Raw genomic sequence first — 20,193 nt, forward strand, 5'->3', positions numbered from 1 at the left:
ATTCATACTTTTTTTACATTAGTTTTGCTTTCAATCTAGTAAAGTTATAGTTCACTCAACAATTCACTTTCACTGGCAAAAGCCTGTTCTTTCCCATTAAGTAGTCTTATCATAACTAAAACTTAGCATATCTAAAAATTAAGTATACTTTATTGGCATAATTGGTCATGCTCCTGGATTTTGAAACCATTTCTGATAGCTGCCGATAGAAGTCATGTGACATTATTAGTACAAGTCTTTGCCCAGCAAACCCAACAGGAATCAACAAGGGGTTACACAAGTGAGGCAGCAGACCAAATACATCATCAGATTATTTTAGGTGCTGAGCACAAAACAAACAAACCCCAGTAAAGCACCTATTAGATCTTCACAAAGGTATCAAAGTAGCAGTAAGGGCTAAGCATTAAACAATAAACTTATGCCGGGACCTTGCTGCTGTCCCTGTTCAGTGGGACAATGCTGCCTCCACATTCTCTGATGCTGTTACTACAGTTTGATGATGCTGACAGTGAGAGACTTATACCCTGAGGTCTCCTATAGCAGAGAGACTAAAGTGATAATGCCAAAAGTCTTCTGACATGGAGAGGGGGTTTGCAGGGAATTCTGATTAAGAAGCAAAAGTTATGGAGTTGCTCACTCAGTACTTGAGTCCTGGACTAACGTAAAAGGAATATGATGCAAAACAGCTATGCAGATCTCTATAGGGAAGTAAAGGAAAAGCTGGAAGTAGGGGAAGGGAAACTTCTCTTCAAGTATCTAGAACTGGCACCAATTTACTTAATAACTTTCAAAGTATTTACTAAATAAGGGCTTCCAGTATGACAAATAATGACACTTACTCATTAACACTTATCCAAAGGAAAAGATAACAAAAAGACAGCTTGAGTTGTTAGTTTCACAGTCAAAACTCCTACAGTCTTCACAGGCCAAAGCAAGTTCAAACGCACTCATGATATGGGAGTGCCAAAATAGTGGCCATTTCTATATTACTCATTACTCAAACTATCTTCTAAACCAACCAAATGTTGCAGGATTGATTGGTGGATGGGGTTTATGTGATCAGAAATGAGAGGTGACTGAACAATTTGCTTGAGAGGCTGAAACACTTTCCAGATTGATGTGTGCTAAACATGAAGCCCCATGAACCTTCCTTAATTCATAACTGCAATACCTTCTCTCCAATTGTTCAGCATTCTGATTAAACAGGTTTTACAGTTATTTCTGCAGTGAAGTTGGAAAATCTGGTGTCATGGGAAGAAATAACATACTGGTGTTGGACTGCAGATTGACCTGGGTCCTTTTTGGCCAGAACTTTTTTTAAGGACTAGCAAGAGGCAGACATTCCTAGGTGATGCATAGAGAAAGGATGCCTGGATGGGAGGCTCACCAATCCTCAGTGCCCCATTGCTTAAATAGATTAGCTCAAGCTACAGCTGAGATGCTAGCTACTGATGATCAGGTAGAATCTTCTGGTCTGGGTACTTGTGGCTACTAAAGCAAAATGGCGTGAACTTCATTCACTGGGACTTGTCCAGGCAGTTAAAAACCTGGAATTTAAAAATTGCTACAGGACTCAAATGACCAAAAATGTTTCTAAAATTGTGACTGATACATTTTTGAGTGTTTAGACTCATTTGGAAAGTACTAAATTATAACTGGAATGCCAGTTACATGCAAGTATATTCTAAAATGAAGTGCTTGAGAACATTTCTAATTACTGCACTCTGAGAATACTGGGATTCACTGAGAAAGTTGAACAGGAAATTATTATTAGATATTATCATGGGAGATTCTGATGCATCTGTTGATGGGAAAATGCTTCCTTCACTGAAGCTTATTGATGAAGTCTCCTCTTACGAATTACCAAGAGTTCCACATTCCACTGAAATAAACTGAATTAGCCATAGATGTCTTGGTTATATTTTCCACCAAACTGATGTTGATTTTGAAAACTCTACAGCACATTTTTCACAACTTTGATAGGCTAAATATTTCACAATCAAGCAATATAGCTGGGGAATCAAAAAGTAATCTTGAGTGACTACATTTTCAGATGCCCCATTGGAAATATTTTTAAGGGCTCTGATTTTCAGAAAGTACTGAATACCTCTGAAAGTAAGGACCAATTAAGATGTTTCAAATTGGAAACTGAAAATTAAGATACTCAAAATCTCTATCATTTCTGAAAATCATTGCTGGTAACTTCATATTTCCCTAAATCTTTTCCAAAGATTTTTTCTTGGAACCCCTTTTCCCCTGAGGACGGATCTGTAGGTCATATCATTCAGGATAATATACTAAATATTTGTCTTTGTCTAGAGAAAAAGCTTAATTCTTAGGATGTCCCTTCTCTCAACCATCACAAAGTACTGCTGCTTTTATATTTCAAATATCTTCCAGGAAGCAGGCAATAGAAGTGTTTCACCATTTTTAAATTATTCTATTTTTATAAACAGTGCTGCACTAGATTTGAAGACTTCTGCACTAGACTTCTGTTTTGCACATTTTTCACGCAGGATGAAAATAATTAAAATAGCAGAAAGCTTTCCTTCATTACAAAACAGATTCATCCCCTTTACAACTTATTTGACAGAGCAAGAGATTGCATAATGGAGAATCCGCCTTTTATCTAATCACTCAAATGCTTTCACACTCCATGGATTGCTATAAAGCAGAATTTGCTTGTACATTAATGGAACCACCTTAAATATTCTGGGAGTAAATTATTCATGCATCATCTTCTTCTTCAGGTGACATCTTTGATACAGAGTTTGTCAACCATCACCATCATCTTTCACAGTAGTGATAAAGTTGTAAAACTTCCACTCGTCTTTGGATACCAGTACCTTTGGCAATGTTTCTGACATAGCTGACTCTCTTTCTTCCTCTTCCTAGTTTGTCTGTGATCTTGCCTGATAGTATGAGTACTGGAATCAAGTTCCTCTGGGATAGGTGAGCAATGTGTCTGCAGAGACATGTTATTCTCTTACCTCAGGTCTCAAGTAATTGGGTTAAGAACATAAGAACATAAGAATGGCCATACTGGGTCAGACCAAAGGTCCATCCAGCCCAGTATCCTGTCTACCAAAGTGGCCAATGCCAGGTGCCCCAGAGGGAGTGAACCTAACACGTAATGATCAAGTGATCTCTCTCCTGCAATCCATCTCCACCCTCTGACAAACAGAGGCTACGGACACCATTCCTTACCCATCCTGGCTAATAGCCATTAATGGACTTAACCTCCATGAATTTATCTCGTTCTCTTTTAAACCCTGTTATAGTCCTAGCCTTCACAACCTCCTCAGGCAAGGAGTTCCACAGGTTGACGGTGCACTGTGTGAAGAAGAACTTCCTTGTATTTGTTTTAAACCTGCTGCCCATTAATTTAATTTGTTCTTTTAAAATTCATTTTTCTCATCACCTCATCATTCACTGATTTGGTTATTAGCTAATTTTTATCATTCTTCTGTAATGCAGAAATTCAAATGCTCTGAGTCATCTCTCAGTGTCCTTTTTCCTCTCAATGTCCAGTTCTCACATCTGTAGAGGAGAGTTGACCATACATTGCACTTCAGATTCTACTGTGGACATGTAGCTTTAGTTTTTGACAACTCAGAGGTCTTTGGAAGTAGCTGAAAGCATTTTTTGAAAGCTGTATCCTTCCGTTCTTTTGATTTCTTTATCACATCTTCCATCTGATGTTATAAGAATCCCTAAATAGGGGAAACTAGTTGCTTATTTCATCTTTTGATAGTCAAGAGATAGAGGTTAACTACCTTGTACATTACTTTGTTTACTTATTTTTTTACTCCTATTTAGAACAAAATCTCTTATGGGTACATTCCTGCACACCATAGAATTGTGCTGTTTTAGGGCAGCAAGTGTGAGGTATGTGTGTCCATTGATAGTCATTCCATGGCCAGGAGGGAGAATAGGAAGGAAATATTCTCACAAATTGTGCAGGAAAAGAATAAAGTCTGAGGAAAGAAAGATAGAGAACATTAACCCGAGCCTCTTGGGCTATTACAAACAGCCTTTTGAAAAGAGGATGAGTTATTTCCACTGTAGCTGGTTGTACAATAAGTTTCTGCCCAATTCTTTGCATGATCAGCACTGATGGATGCTTTAAAAAAATCATCTTTGTCCCTGATCTTCTCCACCGATTTGCAGATTTTAAATACCGAATGCAGAATAACAAGACAAAATATATATAATATATATAATCATGTGGAAAAAAGAGGAGAACACTTAGTTGTCTACCAGGATTACATACTGATCACCAGCTGAAAGGGAACTGATATTTTGTGCTGCAAATCAATGAATGGTCAACTGACTATAGCATTCATTCAAGTGGAGCCCTCAGCTAGTGTTTTGTTGGTATGCAGATTTCTAAACAGATAAACACTCTTTTTTTTTTCAAAGACATCCTGGAAACATGATTGGGAATGGAAGCTGGTGGAAAAAAATATGAAAAAATAATAGTGTACAAGTACTGCCTTCTTCTACATGGAATTATCATTCCAGCATGTGGGGGCAGTAAATTAAAGGTCTGTGCCCCTGTTGCATAGCCCACCACACAGGGAAATAGGATTTTCCTTTAGCCATACCAGAGTGCTGGCATAACTCCTAAACACACAAATTGTAAGGTACCTTAAACATTGATGGCTAGCTCCTCAACTTTAAAAATCTGATTTGTTCCCATTGAAGTTTCACCACTCATTCTGGTTTCACACTCCCTGACCTACCAGGAGTCTTCTATATGTCTACTAAAATATAGCTTAACTCTCACACGCACCGTATGGGCAAAGGGGATGCACAAAGACAGAGAACCTTCTTACTACAAGATGCCAGGAAGGAGAGAAAGCAAGAGAGGGAAAGAGTGGAAGTGTGCAACAACAACAAAAGAAAAAGAAAAAAAAAGGAGCAATTAATTCTCCAACTATCCCAATCTAAGAGCTGTCAGCTTCTCATGTGAACGGTCAGCTCCCCATGGGAGTGCTCAACCCATGCTCAACTCTTGGAATATTGAAATTAATTGAATTTGTAGTACTAAGAGAGATCATATTGGTGTAATCAACAACTTTTGAAACCTTTTAGTTTGCAAATTAGCAGCTAACTGCTAAATGACTGGTAATTTTATTGTTTCATCCAGGGTATCTTCCAATTATCTACTTGAAAAATTAATATGATTGTTATTTCATAGATACTAAAGCTTTTCTTTGAGGAAAAAAATACAGGTTCTTGGTGGCAAAGCTCGGTAGGGTTTTACATGAATTCCATCAACCAAAAATCAAAATATCTTCTGACTTGAATCAGAATTATACATGATGTTTACTGTTTAGGATCACTTCAGATAAACTATTCTTAGGGCACAGTGGGGTCATGTGGTCTACAGGAGTTTGATTTCTAAAGTGTACTAATATGTTGTGAGTTAACCGGTCCATGTAGACCTTGTTGGTGTGCTTTAACATAGCACAGTTTCAAACAGCATTATGTTAAAGCACACCAGCAAGGTCTACACAGACCAATTAATGTGCAACATGTTAGTACACTTAGGAAACCATAACCGCATAGAGTGCACTACCCTACCATGCAGGCAAGACCTTAGGTTTATTTAAAAAAAACAACAAAATAGAATTCTTGTCTATAATGTCACTGGAAGCACTGCTGGTAGTATTTTCATGATTCATAACATTTATATGGTGATGGTTGCTGGTTCAGGGACATGTTGTATAATCAAAATATTCTTGGGTTTCAGAAGTTTCCAACATGCGTTTCTTTGTTTTGGTGTCTTTCAGGTAATGTTCCACTACCCAATTGTCAAGTGGCTCCTATATCACATTCAGGTATGCGTACATAGTTTCCTTAGTTAGTGTCTGGGATTCCCTCTATGTGCAGGAAAGAGGCCTCTCTCTCTCTCACACACACACACATGCACACAAACACTGAAGTCTGTTCTTTACTATTTTTTATTATTGTTTGCACGCTGAGGTTTAATTCAAGACTAGAGGTGAAAATGTGAGAGAAAAGTATTAAAATTAAACCCAGGAAGTATTGGAAATCTCATCAGAAAGTCTGTTATTATGAGATCCCTTTGCTGTCTTTCCCACCAAACAGGTCGCAATAAAATAGGCAACTTCTGAATAAGAATCCATTCATATAAACTAATCCTCCTACCTGTCTAAATGGCCTAGGTGCAATGCATAATACTCAGGCTTATTTCACGCCTCTTTCTCATTTGTCACATACTGTAGATCATGCTTTTGGAACTAAAAGACAACCAGTGGGAATACTTGTACAGACAGGTGCTTTTCAATTCAAGTAAGGGTGTTATAACTGGGCAAAATTCTTCTCACTAAAAAACTTGTGACAGTAGAATCACCAGGTTTATACAGTGTCACTCCATTGACTTCACTGGAATTAGTTCCAATTAACAACAACTATAGTTATAGAAAATTCAAGTTTCTCTTCTTTTTTCAATTATTTATGCTTCATTGTCTAACTTGACTAGCTGAAGGTGTTTATTCTGGAATGAATTCTCCTTTGCATTGCTCTTGTTGTGTGATATATAAGCTCCTTTGAAAAGTGTACATACTTTTCCAGGATTTAGTTGAATGATCTCAACAAATCTGCACAGGCAGTGAAAACTCATTTCTGAGATCCCAAAAGTACACTCTCTCCAAATCTACTCAGGGTAGCTAAGTACGTTTTGTTTTGTATTTTATTTTGGAGGAATGAAAGAATCAAGAAAAAGGTCATCAGGAATAAGTTGCAGAGGGCCATCTCTGCCACATTCAAAAAACATGGCAAGACAGGAATTATGTGCTAATCTGCTTTAGCTGAGAAGTTTGGTCTGTCTTTGCTTAAATCCTGTAAATCTAGAGGCAGAATCATTGATCATCTCTGTACCTTTCTGGTGCAGAATGTGACAAAATCTCCAAGATCTGTGACAAAGAGAAAACTTCTGGATTTTAACTCTGGCTTGGTTTGATTTTAACCCATTAGACAATGCATCTGTCCAACAGTTTGCTCCTCAGACTCTCATTCCTTTTTTCCTACACAGTCTTCCAGAGGACTTATGCGTTCCCACTAGACCAGATCCTTGGCTCGGGTACATCAGCAGAGCTCCATGGAAGTCAATAGAGTTACACTGATTTTTACTAGCTGAGGATCTGCCCACTGTAAGTCAGTTTTATTTAGGAAGTAAACAACAAAAGCTTTTTTCTGCCCTCCAAAATCATCAGTTATCTCAATAACTCAAGTGAAACATGTAAAATTATATAGCTGTAGAGTGGACTTTTCAGGTAAGTTTTCTATATTTCTAACAGCAGGTACAGAATAGTTTTATCTGTTACAGTGCATGTTATGGTCTCGTAAAAGACCTTTATTGCTTCATGTTGCATGTGCTGACAACTGGCCTCAGAGAATTTGGCAAAGATGGCAACTTTTACTCTAAGATACTTAATATGACAATTGACTCTCAACATAAAAGTTTAACTGTATCAGGAAAACAGAGCTGAGAAAAATCAAAGCATCCCAGGACATCCTATCTCAGTTTAGTGAAGTGAAGGGGAATCCACCTCAACTCTTGATAAGTTGTTGCAGTGATAATTACCCTCATTCTTTAAAAATTGCACCTTATTTCCATTCTGAATTTGTCTAGCTTCAGCTTCCAGCCAGCTAGATTGAAGAGTCCATTATCAAACATTTGTTCCCTTGTTGGTACTTACAGACTGATCAAATCTCCCCTTAACCTTCTCTTTGTTAAACTAAATAAATTGAGCTCCCTGAGTCTATCATTCGGAGACATATTTTCTAATCCTTTAATCATTCTCATGGTTCTTCTGTGAATCCTCATGTCTTCCCAATTTTTACCCTCTCCTTTTAGCAACCCTCATGACTACTCTAGTCAGCTTGTCCCAGAAGAGATTGACTCCCCTTTTACTGAGGTGGAGGCCATCCAAATTGTATTCTTCCCCTAGAAGGTGACCAATATTCCACAGAACAAAATTCCTCCACCCTATACCACTTAGGATACGAAGGATCTCAGAGAAGATCCTTGGAGATTCTTCCTCAGCATGCTTCTGAGCTCCCTGAAGTCATCTATTACCTGTGAGATAGCTTGCAGTGCAATATAATTAGCACTGATATGAAGTGTTACCAGTGGATCCTTGTCCATCCAACTTAAGCAGTCGATCCAATCAGAGGGATAACTTGTGTCTTGGTTCCAGGAAAACAGCATGTCTTCCTGTTGTCTGTCTCTTAAAGAATTTTTTTTAAAAATTCTTCTGAGTATTGAAACATCAACAAAGATCATCTGTCTTCCTTTTATGGTTGGAGAAATCTTTGTGGGCAAGCCTGATTTTCTTACAGGTTGGTCCAAGTTGCCATCCATAGGTTTGTCCCATACCTCTCTTCATTCCCTTGGACTGGCTGGATCTTGAGGAATATCTTCCACAGTTTCTATGTTGAGGACCTCGTATCAGTTGAAAACTGCTAGATGTGTGGAAATCCTCCTGGTCACCTTCTCTCTGGTGGTCACAGCCTGACTATCCTCATCTATCTCCAGCTATATAGAATGCCACCATCACGTCTCTGGCCTCTGGTTGTTCTGACATGCCAAGCCTCCTCTCCAACTTCCTCTCTCTCTCTCTCTCTCTCTCTGACTCCTTAGTGGCCAGTTCCTTTCTTCCTTGAACCTCGGGTTCTGAAGTTTCCTGAACCTTGATGTTCAGGATCTTTTCAGCTGCTCTGATTCTTCATAGCATCTTTACTTTTCCTTCAAGTCCAAGAATCTTTTCTTGCAGCACAGCTACCAACATGCACTTAATGTACAGGAAATCCCTTCTGGCTTGAGGCAGGAAAGAAAACACAGCACTTCCATTGCAGGTCACCATCACGGCTGACCATCATGAAATTGTACATAGAGCTGGACCTGGAAGGAAAGCCTCTCATACTCCCTCTTTAAACTCCCTCCAAAACTCTGCTGCTATTGGTCTCTATTTGTAGTAGCATCCTATTCCCCCCACCACCACCAATGTTCAGGTCAAATATTTTCCATACAAGAAAGTGGCTTAGGTCTGAATCATGCCACCAGCGCTCAGATTTGCTTTGTGGGAAGTGCAATACCTCCCCAGGAGAAACTCCTTAAGGGAACATGTCACAATCCCTCCTCAATCATCTTGATAATACAGAAGTATCCTGTTCTCCCTGGGACACACTGTGGGATGATGTTAGGACTTGGGCATGATGCATGAACCAACTTCCTCCTTGCAACTCTATAATCACTTTTGGGGCCTTCCTTTCCCCCAAAAGCATACAGCAGTGGTTCTCAACTGTGGTCCACCGCTTGTTCAGGGAAAGCCCCTGGTGCTTCGCGCCGGATTGTTTACCTGCTGTGTCCATAGGTTCGGCCGATCGTGGCTCCCACTGGCCACGGTTCACCACTCCAGGCCAATGGGGGCTGCGGGAAGGGCAGCCAGCATATCCCTCGGCCTGCACCACTTCCCACAGCCCCCCTTGGCCTGGAGCGGCGAAAGGCGGCCAGTGGGAGCCACGATTGGCCAAACTTGCGGACGCGGCAGGTAAACAAACCGGCCCGGCCTGCCAGGGGCTTTTCCTAAACAAGCGATGGACCACAGTTGAGAACCACTGGCATACAGTGTTCCCCCAAGTATAGGAACTACAGATGTGGCTGGCTGATACACAGGCCCACAGATCACAGTCTAGAAGCCATTTGCTCACTTTCCCTCATGCACCTCTGGAAGGCCAGCCACAACCTTATTCTTAAAGAGCTGCTGTCAGAAGAAGCAGGTTTAAAATGCACTATTCCAGAAGCAGTGACAAAAATAATACAGATATAGAATACATTTGTAAGTGATATGTGTAGTGACTGGATGGTTTAGAGCAGGGGTTCTGAAACTTTTCTATAGTGCAGACTATAAGCTACACAACATCAAGGCCACCAGGAAGTATTTCACTGAGGTCCAGTGTCCACAGACAAGCCTGTATTTTAGGCTCTGTCTACACTGGAGCTATAAGGTGTGAGTTCCTGTTTGAGGAGATGCCACCAAGCAAATGTGCCTTAACCTTAACAAGCCAATTCTATAAACTCCTTCAGTCTTTGGCTTCTGTGCAGATGTTGCTAATAAGTTCTTATAGTGAAGGCGGGGAGCTATAATGGAGCTAGCACCTAAAACCACAGTGGCACAGGGGGCTAGCTTCCCGGTGTATAATCCTGTCTGAGGCAGATGTGGCAACACTTGTATTTTTAGCATACTAGCTCAGTCACAGCTAGTGTGGCTATGTCTTCCTGAGCTGGAAATAACACCTTTCCGCTGCAGGGTAGACATACACTCGGGGAATTAGTAACAGAATACTGAGCCATTCAGTGCTGGCTCATCAACTTAAATCCAATCCATATTAATAACAACCAGTTGTCATTCCATCAGATAGCTATTTAAGGACCTAGGTAAAATGAGTTGGTAGTCTTCATTCTAGTTCTTAGAATCTGCTTGCTCTGCTCCCCCGCCTTCATTATTAGAACTTATTAGCAACATCTGCACAGAAGCCAAAGACTGAAGGAGTTTATAGAATTGGCTTGTTAAGGTTAAGGCACATTTGCTTGGTGGCATATGAAGCATGCACTGTAAACACCCATGTTGTTCTATAAAGGACTTCAGTCTCCAGAGCTGCAAATCTGTGACCTTTCACACAAACACTAAATTGACTAAAATTGTATTTTTAAATATAAAAGCTCACACAGAGTACACAAAGTGATCTGTTATAAATATAAGAGTCAGAAGTAATAGCAGAAACAGATACAAGAATGTCTACAGTTATGTCACAGTTTTCAGAAATGCAAAGCTGGTTTCTTTGACATAGCATTCTATCTTGGGTCCTATAGGCCCCTTCACGGTCCCATCTGATTACCTTTCTCTCAATAAGTTTTTCTGTCTAACACATACATTGACACAAAGAAAACCCAAATTCCTGTAAAGTGAAGCTGTTTTCTTTACAGGCTGTAAAAGAAGAGATTGTTATTATATTTTACAGCTATAGATAGCAGGTAGATCGATGGGAGGTGCTCAGATATTACAGTCAAACAATAGATATTTTCTACAGTACTTAATTCCCCACTTAGATTCTGAAGTCTCGTCTTCCATAGCTATACCTAACAATAGTATTGTGGCATCTGACCTTACACTGTAAACATTCCTGCAACAAGCTTTACCAGTGCTGATTATAGACCCATTGTTTTGCACCAGTTTATTTTTGGGCAACTTCAGGAACTCAGCTATTTTTAAAAGAAACTCACTTAATCCTCAGTAGCTCCCCATCTTCTGAGTTGTATATTCCCCCTGGGTCCTTTTATGATGTCTCCTTAATGTGTCTACTAATATGGATGACATTCTACAAAACAGAATTTGAAGACAAAGTGACATTAAATTCCTTTATTTTGTCCATAAAAATAAAACAGACGTATTGCATAAAGCTAGTCTTAGTGTTTTAATAATGACTAGCAGTTCTCCAAATTTAGGATATCAAAGTAGATTGTACATATCCACTTCTGCAAAAAAAATTAAAAAAATCAGCAGTTTTATTTTTAAACCTTATGACCACCAGTTGCACTCTTCTGAGCCTATTTGCATCATATCCTTTAAAAAAATAATGAAACAATTGCCCATTAGCTAGTTATTCCTTGAGTGTCATGTTTTGTTTGCTGGCACAGACTTTAGGTTACATATTTTATTATGTACCTCCTGCACAGTCAGGCAAAACTTTGCTACAGTTCACTGAGTGCCAATTGAAAGCTTCAGTGAAGATTTTTTTTAAGTCGATCTCCAGAGAAATGAGAAGTATTCATTTCATTTTCCCTTTTGGAATTTAATAATGCTACTGCTGTATTTTTTTTAAAAAAAACTGAGAATTTACCTTATGATTTGCAAATATTTTGTAAGCTTGAGACTAAATTCTGAACTTATCTATAAAAAAGAGAAAATGTAGAACAAACAAAATACGTCTCCTGACAAAGACTTTCAGAAATAAGCTGTAGCTTTGTGCATTTACTTTTGACATGAACAATAGTAAATGTAAGATAATTCAGCCTTTACAACCAATGTAGAAAGCTGTATCTGTCTCATTTTCAACGTTAGGCAATACACGAAACCCACCTGGGGATCCTGGGAAAGCCCGTTCAACCCTTGCTTTATGCTTCATTTTGTTTCTCTCCTCCCACTGCCAGGCCTACATGAACTCTGAAGGACATACAATCCTTCTAGTTTTCCCACCTGTAATGAAATATACAAGAGTAAAAGCCCTATTAGTAGAACTCAGTTACAATTGCTTTCTTAACCCGTTATGGGTGTATCAGTCATACAATGTGGTTGCATGTTCTGTACTGCACATTATTAAGTGCACCACAAACCTGCAAGTACTTTACTTTCTAAGCTACATTCTGTTGTCCCTATGTTGAATAACCCTAGCCCTATATGAACTAGAAAAAGCAATTGACAGGGATATCTTGTGCCCCATTGAAGTGACTTACTCTTTCCATAACATTCAATGGAATGAGCATTTTCAACAATATTTACATATGTTGGGATATTCAGCTCTACTTTTAACGTACACAGTATTGCATTTACAGACATATACACCCCTAAACAGTACACAAATTGGCTTATGATATATAAAGTGCATATTCCACATTATTGTAAAATTTTATTTCCTATTATAAAATAAGGAGTAAATGAAGCCTGTGTTACATAAAGTAGTTTGTGCTCAAGTGAACTTTACTAAATACAAAGTTTCAGGAGCAGGTCTGTTTGAATCATTAACTTTTCAAAAGGCACCAGTTCCCTTCTGTCACTAATGACATACATAACAGTTTAATGTAATGCTACTTTTAATTATCAGAGCCCTTTCTTTTAAATATCAAATTTCCCTCTCTAAATTGTCCCGAGTTCTCTTTACAGTCTCATCTGTCACTGTAAATGTCATCACTTTATTCCTCCTTTGGATGCAGTGACAGGCCCACTCTTATGCACAGCTTTATCTCTTTTTCCATCCTTTATGGTACTACAAAGATCCCTTTTTCGTAGTTTACAGCTGTATCCGCTTTCCACACGTGGCAAATGATTGCCTCGGTAAAGGTATTTTCTGTTTCAATCTTGCATTTTCCCAAGGGAGAACAAAAGGGACAAGCTTTCTGGAGTTGGTTTCACTGAGAAAATTGTTTAGAATTGCCTCATTCCTCAACAGATTAACGAATGCATACAATCCCAGCTTAAGTGCTATTGTACAGCACAATTTGCCCATTATACTTTGTCCTTTCCATTTAGAAAACCCCCTCACCAATTAAAGTAATACAGCCTTCCAATACCTGCTCCCAATTAAATCTGAGCTGTATTACCTGCATTGATGCAGCTGGTCACAGATTCCTACCACTTACTAGCATTCATTAGGCCTATTCATTATAAAGGGGCTGGTGGCAGGAATTCAAGCTACTGGTTTTATTCAGGGCCCATCAAAATTATTAGCTTTCAGCACAAGGCCCCAGTAAGATCAGGATTAAGTGCAAGGAGAGAGAATTCATACAGTAGCAAAATATCATTGTTTCCGCTTTGCTCAAATCTCTTCAACCTCAGTGCATCAAGGGCATACAGTAAATGTGGAAGAGACAGTCAGTCAGGATTGAAAGATAACAGTTTTCCTTATTTCCTTTTATATAAGCCCCAGTTTTGTTTCTTGTATCTCTTTCCCCTCCCCCCCATCTCCTTATCCTGAGAGGAAGCAATAGGTATTGTACAAAATGATCAGACGCCTACTTACAGATTTCAGAGTAGCAGCCGTGTTAGTCTGTATTCGTAAAAAGAAAAGGAGTACTTGTGGCACCTTAGAGACTAACAAATTTATTAAAGCATAAGCTTTCGTGAGCTACAGCTCACTTCATCGGATGCAAATGCATCCGATGAAGTGAGCTGTAGCTCACGAAAGCTTATGCTCTAATAAATTTGTTAGTCTCTAAGGTGCCACAAGTACTCCTTTTCTTTCTACTTACAGATGTGGCTTGATCATTAAGTACTAAAGCTTCACTGCTGTAGGCTGGCTCAAAACTGTTTAGGAACACTGTTTGATTTATCAAGATTAAATACACTCACTTTATAGCAAACATGGAGTTGCTAAAGCCTAGAAGTCTAGTGCAGTGTGTGAACTGTTAGAGGCATATTAAATTCACAATCTACCATATTAGATTATACAGCATAGTGGGGTTATGTGTGGTCAGTTTCACTAGATGCAAAACTCATTTTGCTATTTTGAATCATTTAAAATGCAGTAACAGCTGAGGGTTTAAGTAAAGACATACACTGTAATCAGAACTTCTAGGATTTTCTAGGCTGTGGCCATGGTGGGCAAAGGGGTCATTCCATAAGCTGTTTGGTTGCATTAAGGAGGGAGGTAAGACTTTGAGGGTAAAATTAATGTAACCTTGTCTGTGGAAGTCCCACAAAATTGTTTGGCTAATGCTGAGCTTTAGCCCTGCCCACTGTAGTAACATCATAGTCCTGGCTGCTGGATATTTCTAAGGACACAGTGACTAGGGAGATTACAAAGACACGAAAGAGAGCAATGATATTAGTAGTGACTAGGGTACATGTAGACCCTGAAAACTCGATCTAGCCAATTTTAGGAATACTGAAAACATATCGCTCATATCAAGATCAGTGACATATCCATATCCATAGCATTTTTAAGGTGGGGGAGATATATATTAGTGTTTTCCTCTCAATTAACGTCTAGGCAATTTTTCAGCTAAATACATAACATCTTTGGCAATGAACCAGACAAAACCTTAAGACCCAATGCTAAATTCTGCACTTATCCAGGCAGCTTAGAGTTTCATGCAGTGAACTGGATGAGTGCCAGTAACTCCCACCATAAACCTAGCAGTAGGAATGCTATATATTTTTTTTTAATCAAGAAACTCTACTTTACACTTCCAAGATCACTTGAAAACTGCACTATTTTTAAAGTTCCTCTAACACAAAATAAAAGAAAGATTTAACCTGCTATTAAATTAACCCAATTAGCCATCTATTCTATGTAACATTACACTTCTGATGGCATTAAATCAAACCTGCCAATATGGCAGATTTTTTGTGATAAATTATGGAAATTACACACTGCATGCTAGACAATAAATTTTTCTAAAGCTTTTGCCCTATTCTTTCTCTCTGGAAGAAGATTATTAGAACAGAGATGTTAGAAGGACCCCTCTTCCTTTATCATGCTGGGACAAGCCAGTGTGCATTTACATTATCCAAACCAATAAGTAACAAAGATGCTATCTGTAATAAAGGTATGACATGGATGAGTGCTGGTAAGACGTATTTCTATATACTGGTCCCAGTCACATGATATGCGTCACATGACGGGTGTCAGTGTCTACGCATTCCAGGGGCTACTGTTACATCCCCTCCCTCTTTCGTCTTCTTTTTGAAAATCAGATACAGGTAAGACATGCCCCAGAAACCAATGTAACCAATTAATAGCATAAACAAATAGAAAAGTGTAGAAGAAAGAAGGCAGGGTATTGGACACTTGTCAGAAATTGCTGTCTCTGATGCTCAATGGCTTTCTGGTCACATGGCCTTTTCTTTTTTGCAAGACAATTTCTTTTGCAGTGGACTGGTCACTGCAGTGTATCTGATCCCTTGAATGCTGTGTTTGCTGCTGCACCTGGTGTTTCTCCATTTTCAGTGACTTCAGAAAGGACAGAAGCACTATCAATATTATATTGGATGTGCTCAGGAAATAGTCAGTATCCTCCTTGGTTTCGTATAGCTGTCTTCTGTGGAAGTTACTTTCAGAGATGGTTGTGACATACAACCTTGTTGCAGATGGCATACCTGCTGCTTTGGCAGGTTGCCATCCACCTGTCTGTTTCAAGTCTAACATCTTATCCCACTTGCATTGTGGGTAGCTCTGTGCCCTACTTGTAGTACTTCTTCTGTTCTAATTCCCTGAAATACATTTTTCTTTTGTAACTATCAAGATTGTCTTCAGCTCAAGCAGATTGTGAGATGTTAGTACTAAAGTTTTTGTCCTGCTTATACGTCTCTGAACTAGTGCTCCTAAGTATTCTGAGAGGTGTTTCTACTTCCTAACAAAAATTGGGAAAGATTTCCATGAAAAGTTAAATTTTTTTTAAGTGTCAAAATTTGAATATTTTGAATGTCCCACCTAACTTCAATTCTAATACTAAGTATTGAGCTCTTGAACCCATTGGAGTGCTTGCTTTCTTTTTTAAAATCTAGTTATTTGCTACTTGCACATACTTTTTTAATAGGCTATTGGACAGTACATAGTCAGGGCTTGACATAGTGTGCTTGAAATGATATGTCAAAAATGATTGCCAAAATGAATCACTTGTGAGCTATTATGTGTTATTAACTCTTCAGGAATCACAAAAAACTGAGCAAAGTGACATCTGAGCAGAATACTCCATAATAGGTAATTGTTCTTTTTAATTCAGAGATCTGTTCCAAACCTAGAGCAAGGTTGATATGGAATATCATGTGGTTGTGGTGGGTTCCCCCCAGGGTGCTGTCTGGAACTGGGGTACCACTGAGCCCCCCGACCCACCAACCTGACTCCCACTCACCCTGTAATGCTGTGACAAGCTGCAGACATACTCCCAGTCTCACACTTTCACCAGCACACTGGTAGGCACACACCTAGCTGTAATAACATGCAGAAGGCTTTCTGACCAGCCCCTGCATGGGAAGACTATACAGCTAGGGCACTTACTAGCTTCTCAGCTTTCTCCTTTCTGGAGAGTAAACCCAAAATTATACCGTCTTGCACTGCACAGAGAACTGTATAGCGTAAGCTCATATAATTCACCCTCTCCCTTAACATGGAGAGAAAGATGCAACAGCTTTCTGCCCCAAGTATGATTTCCACACATTGGTTTTAGACAAAATAAAAACAAGTTTATTAACTACAAAAGATAGATTTTAAGTGATTATAAGAGATAGCAAACATATCAAAGCAGATTACCTCACAAATAAACAAAAAGACAATCTAATCTTAATATACTAAAGAGATTAGATATGAGTAGCAAATTCTCACCCTAAATGATGATTTAAGCCAGTTGCAAAGCTTCTTAAAGGGCAAGCTGCACTTGCTTGCAGCTTAAACCCCAGGTATTCATTTCACAGGCTAGAAATTCTTCTATCCTTGGTTCAGCCCTTTCCCCCAGTTCAGCCCTCCTTCCTCAGGTGTTCTCAGGAGTCTCTTTGGACAGGGAATCAGTGAAGAACCATGATGATGTCACTCCCCTGCCTTAAATAGCTTTTGCATATGGTGGGAACCCTTTGTCTCCATGTTTGGTTCCCACGCCCAGTCAGTGGAAAAACACTGGTATTCCAAGATGGAGTCCAGTACCCAGTGACTTGGTCATATGCCCCTGTAAGGTCATAGAAGCCATAAATCGTAGGTTGTTTGTAGCATTCTCAGGAAGTCTCCCTGGTGGGAGATTAGTTTCTTCTAAGACCTATTGTTCTCCCTAATGGCCCATCCCAGCCAGCCATCTAGACTGATTGCATTCCGCCTAGTGGGTGTTCCCCAGATGTAAACACATTTGCAATATATGCATAGACAATATTCTAACTTCAGATACCAAAATGATACATGAATACAAATAGCACAATCATATTCAGTGAATCATAACCTTTTCAATGATATCTTGAATAAAATACATTTTAGTGATACCATAATCATATCATATCTATCTCTACAAAGAATATGGGGTGTAGTGTTACAATGGTTTCAGTGTCTCTTTTGCAGGCAGTTTCCAATAGATTCAGTGCAGATTTCACACTGGGATACTTAGTCTTGGATGGCAGTATTCATGCCTGGCGAGCACAGGACATCTCAGGCTCTGTGTTTACATCTCTCAATACTCAGACATTATGGATTATAGCTTATATTTTACCTCACACCTAGCAGTAATGGGGTACAATGTCCTTTATGCAGAATCCCATCACATGCAGTGATTTAATCTCTGTAGTCCCAATACATGTTGGAATAAGAAGGTCCCAGTCCCGCCAAATCTATGGATTCTTTATGCAGTGGGGCTGGAGATGGCCAGAGTGTCCTGTGCTCCACTATCTGTGGGCTGTGAAACTGTCCACAGGTAGCTGGGTGTACTTCTGTATGTCAGTGCAGCCGTCAGAGAAGACACATATCAGAGAGGTTCAAAGATGGTTTCAAACTACCTTTGCTCCTCTCCTCAAACTCTCAGTTGCATTTCTAGGCTGAATCTCTTGAAAACACAGCACATGGTCTGGCCCCAGAACTTTAAATTCTCTTCTGAAACAAACAGGGGAGTTGAGTTGCTTGAAGCAGAGCTGTGATGCGTTTGCATTGGCTTTTGTTGCTACAAGGTGCATTAATGCAGACTATACCAATTTCTGCTTTCTTGTGACTGCAGTCAACCCCCAGCTGAGTGTTCAGGAGGCTATCCTGGAGAAGACAAGAGTAGCTAGTTCCCAAGTGAGAGGAGAGATGTCACAGTTTCCTGGACAATTGGAGATTAAAAAAAATCCTTGCTCACTACTGTGGGTATCTGCTTGTCTATCTTGACACTGAGGTTTCCCACAACATAAAACATGTGTGGTCTGATCCTTCCACAGACAGTGGTGTTCAGGTGGCTCACCAGTTCCTCCAAGTGTTTTTAATCTTCCTGTTAACATTATTTGTCTTTTCTGAATAGAGCTGGAGTCAACTTTTCCAGGTGTTGTAATATGTTGGTGATGGCAAAGGCTGTATCAGAAACATACAATTGAGTATCATGCACACATTGATGAAACCTGGGCCTTTGGAATCTCATGATCTCCTTAAGTGGTCTCACTTAGATGTTAAAGAGGAGAGATTCAACAAATAGCTACTTGGATGATGGTGAGCAAATGCCTGCCATAACTGTCTGGACTATGGCTAAGACTAATAAGTGGATTCACGGTAATGCCACCCAATTCTGTCCTGCAAGGTTTTATATAAGTCACCAGTATTGTATGCCCAATGCCGTTAGAGGCTAGAGAGAGACCTAACAGTATCAGTATGGAAGGACCATTGGTTAACTGCCAGGAACTGGTTTGAATCCTGGTTGTGTAGAATGCAGGAAGCTGCCAGAGGATAGCTGAGGCTTTCTCACTTATCATAAGGGCCAAGTGATCTTAACAAGACTTCACCAGCCAGTACAGGCAGGGATCCGTTTCAGAAGCAATGGGTTGGATATTTCTGAGAGATTCCAGGGCTTCACTTTGGGTAATCAGTCCAGTTTCTGCCAGCATAAATGGGTACAGCTTTATACTATAAAGAGTATACAGCTGTATACACACCCACACCCTATAACCCTACTACCTTCCATCTCCACTGGCCATTTGGGCCCCAAATGAAGCTGGTTATGGGAATAGTTTATAGATATGGGGTTGCTAGGCTACTGCTTGCTCCTCTTTTCTGTTCCCTGGCACTTGGCTCAGGTGGCACCAATATAGGTCCCCTAACACCACTGTATAGCTTGTAATCTTCTGGTTAGTCAGTGGAAATGGAAAAGGGACTGGAGTTACCAGGCAGAAGGTGGAGAAGAGAGTTTCATTCAAAGAGGTTGGGAGCCACTACCATAAGCTTTAAAATTGTATGCCCCCCCTCCATTTAGCTTTTTACTTAATAATCGTTGCAGGGCTCCCACCTTGCTCTTCTCATTCTTTCACAGAACTTGCTTTCCTCAGTCAATGCTGAAGAATCTTCCCTCTAGATCCCATTTATTCTTCCATCTCAGGTCTGCCGTTTTGCTACCAGCCATCAAGACTTATCTTCAATGTGAATAATTGGCATACAGCTGCCGCTTCTCCCTTAGAAAGGCAAGTACAGCTTCTTTGTCAACCTGCATAGAACTTGGAGGGAGAAGGACAGGTTGCAAGAAGGAAGAATTTGGAGGAGGCACTAGGAAGTCAGTCTTTGTGCACATGGCTAAAATGCTAGCTGTAGTTGCAGCATCTCTGTAGACAGTCCTCTTAATAAAGATCCAGATTAGCTGTACAAGCATGGTATCCTTTCATGTCATTACTCAACATGCAATACATAAAACAGTGGCAGCGATCAGTCAAATAAGATCCGCAGCAAGGAAAT

At 39.7% G+C, this 20,193-nt stretch overlaps 1 long non-coding RNA gene across 1 annotated transcript in view; it reads right to left on the bottom strand.

The window, feature by feature from the left end:
- Nucleotides 1-20,193, bottom strand: part of LOC119862067 — a 119,321-nt gene that overhangs the window by 29,589 nt on the left and 69,539 nt on the right. The window contains exons 2-3 of the long non-coding RNA XR_006280713.1: nucleotides 12,174-12,290; nucleotides 11,318-11,412 (exon numbers count right to left, since the gene is read on the bottom strand). This is a non-coding gene — a long non-coding RNA (uncharacterized LOC119862067). The remainder of the gene's footprint in view (nucleotides 1-11,317; nucleotides 11,413-12,173; nucleotides 12,291-20,193) is intronic.

The sequence above is a fragment of the Dermochelys coriacea genome, chromosome 1 (genome assembly GCF_009764565.3).
Source record: "Dermochelys coriacea isolate rDerCor1 chromosome 1, rDerCor1.pri.v4, whole genome shotgun sequence".
NCBI lineage: Eukaryota > Metazoa > Chordata > Testudines > Dermochelyidae > Dermochelys > Dermochelys coriacea.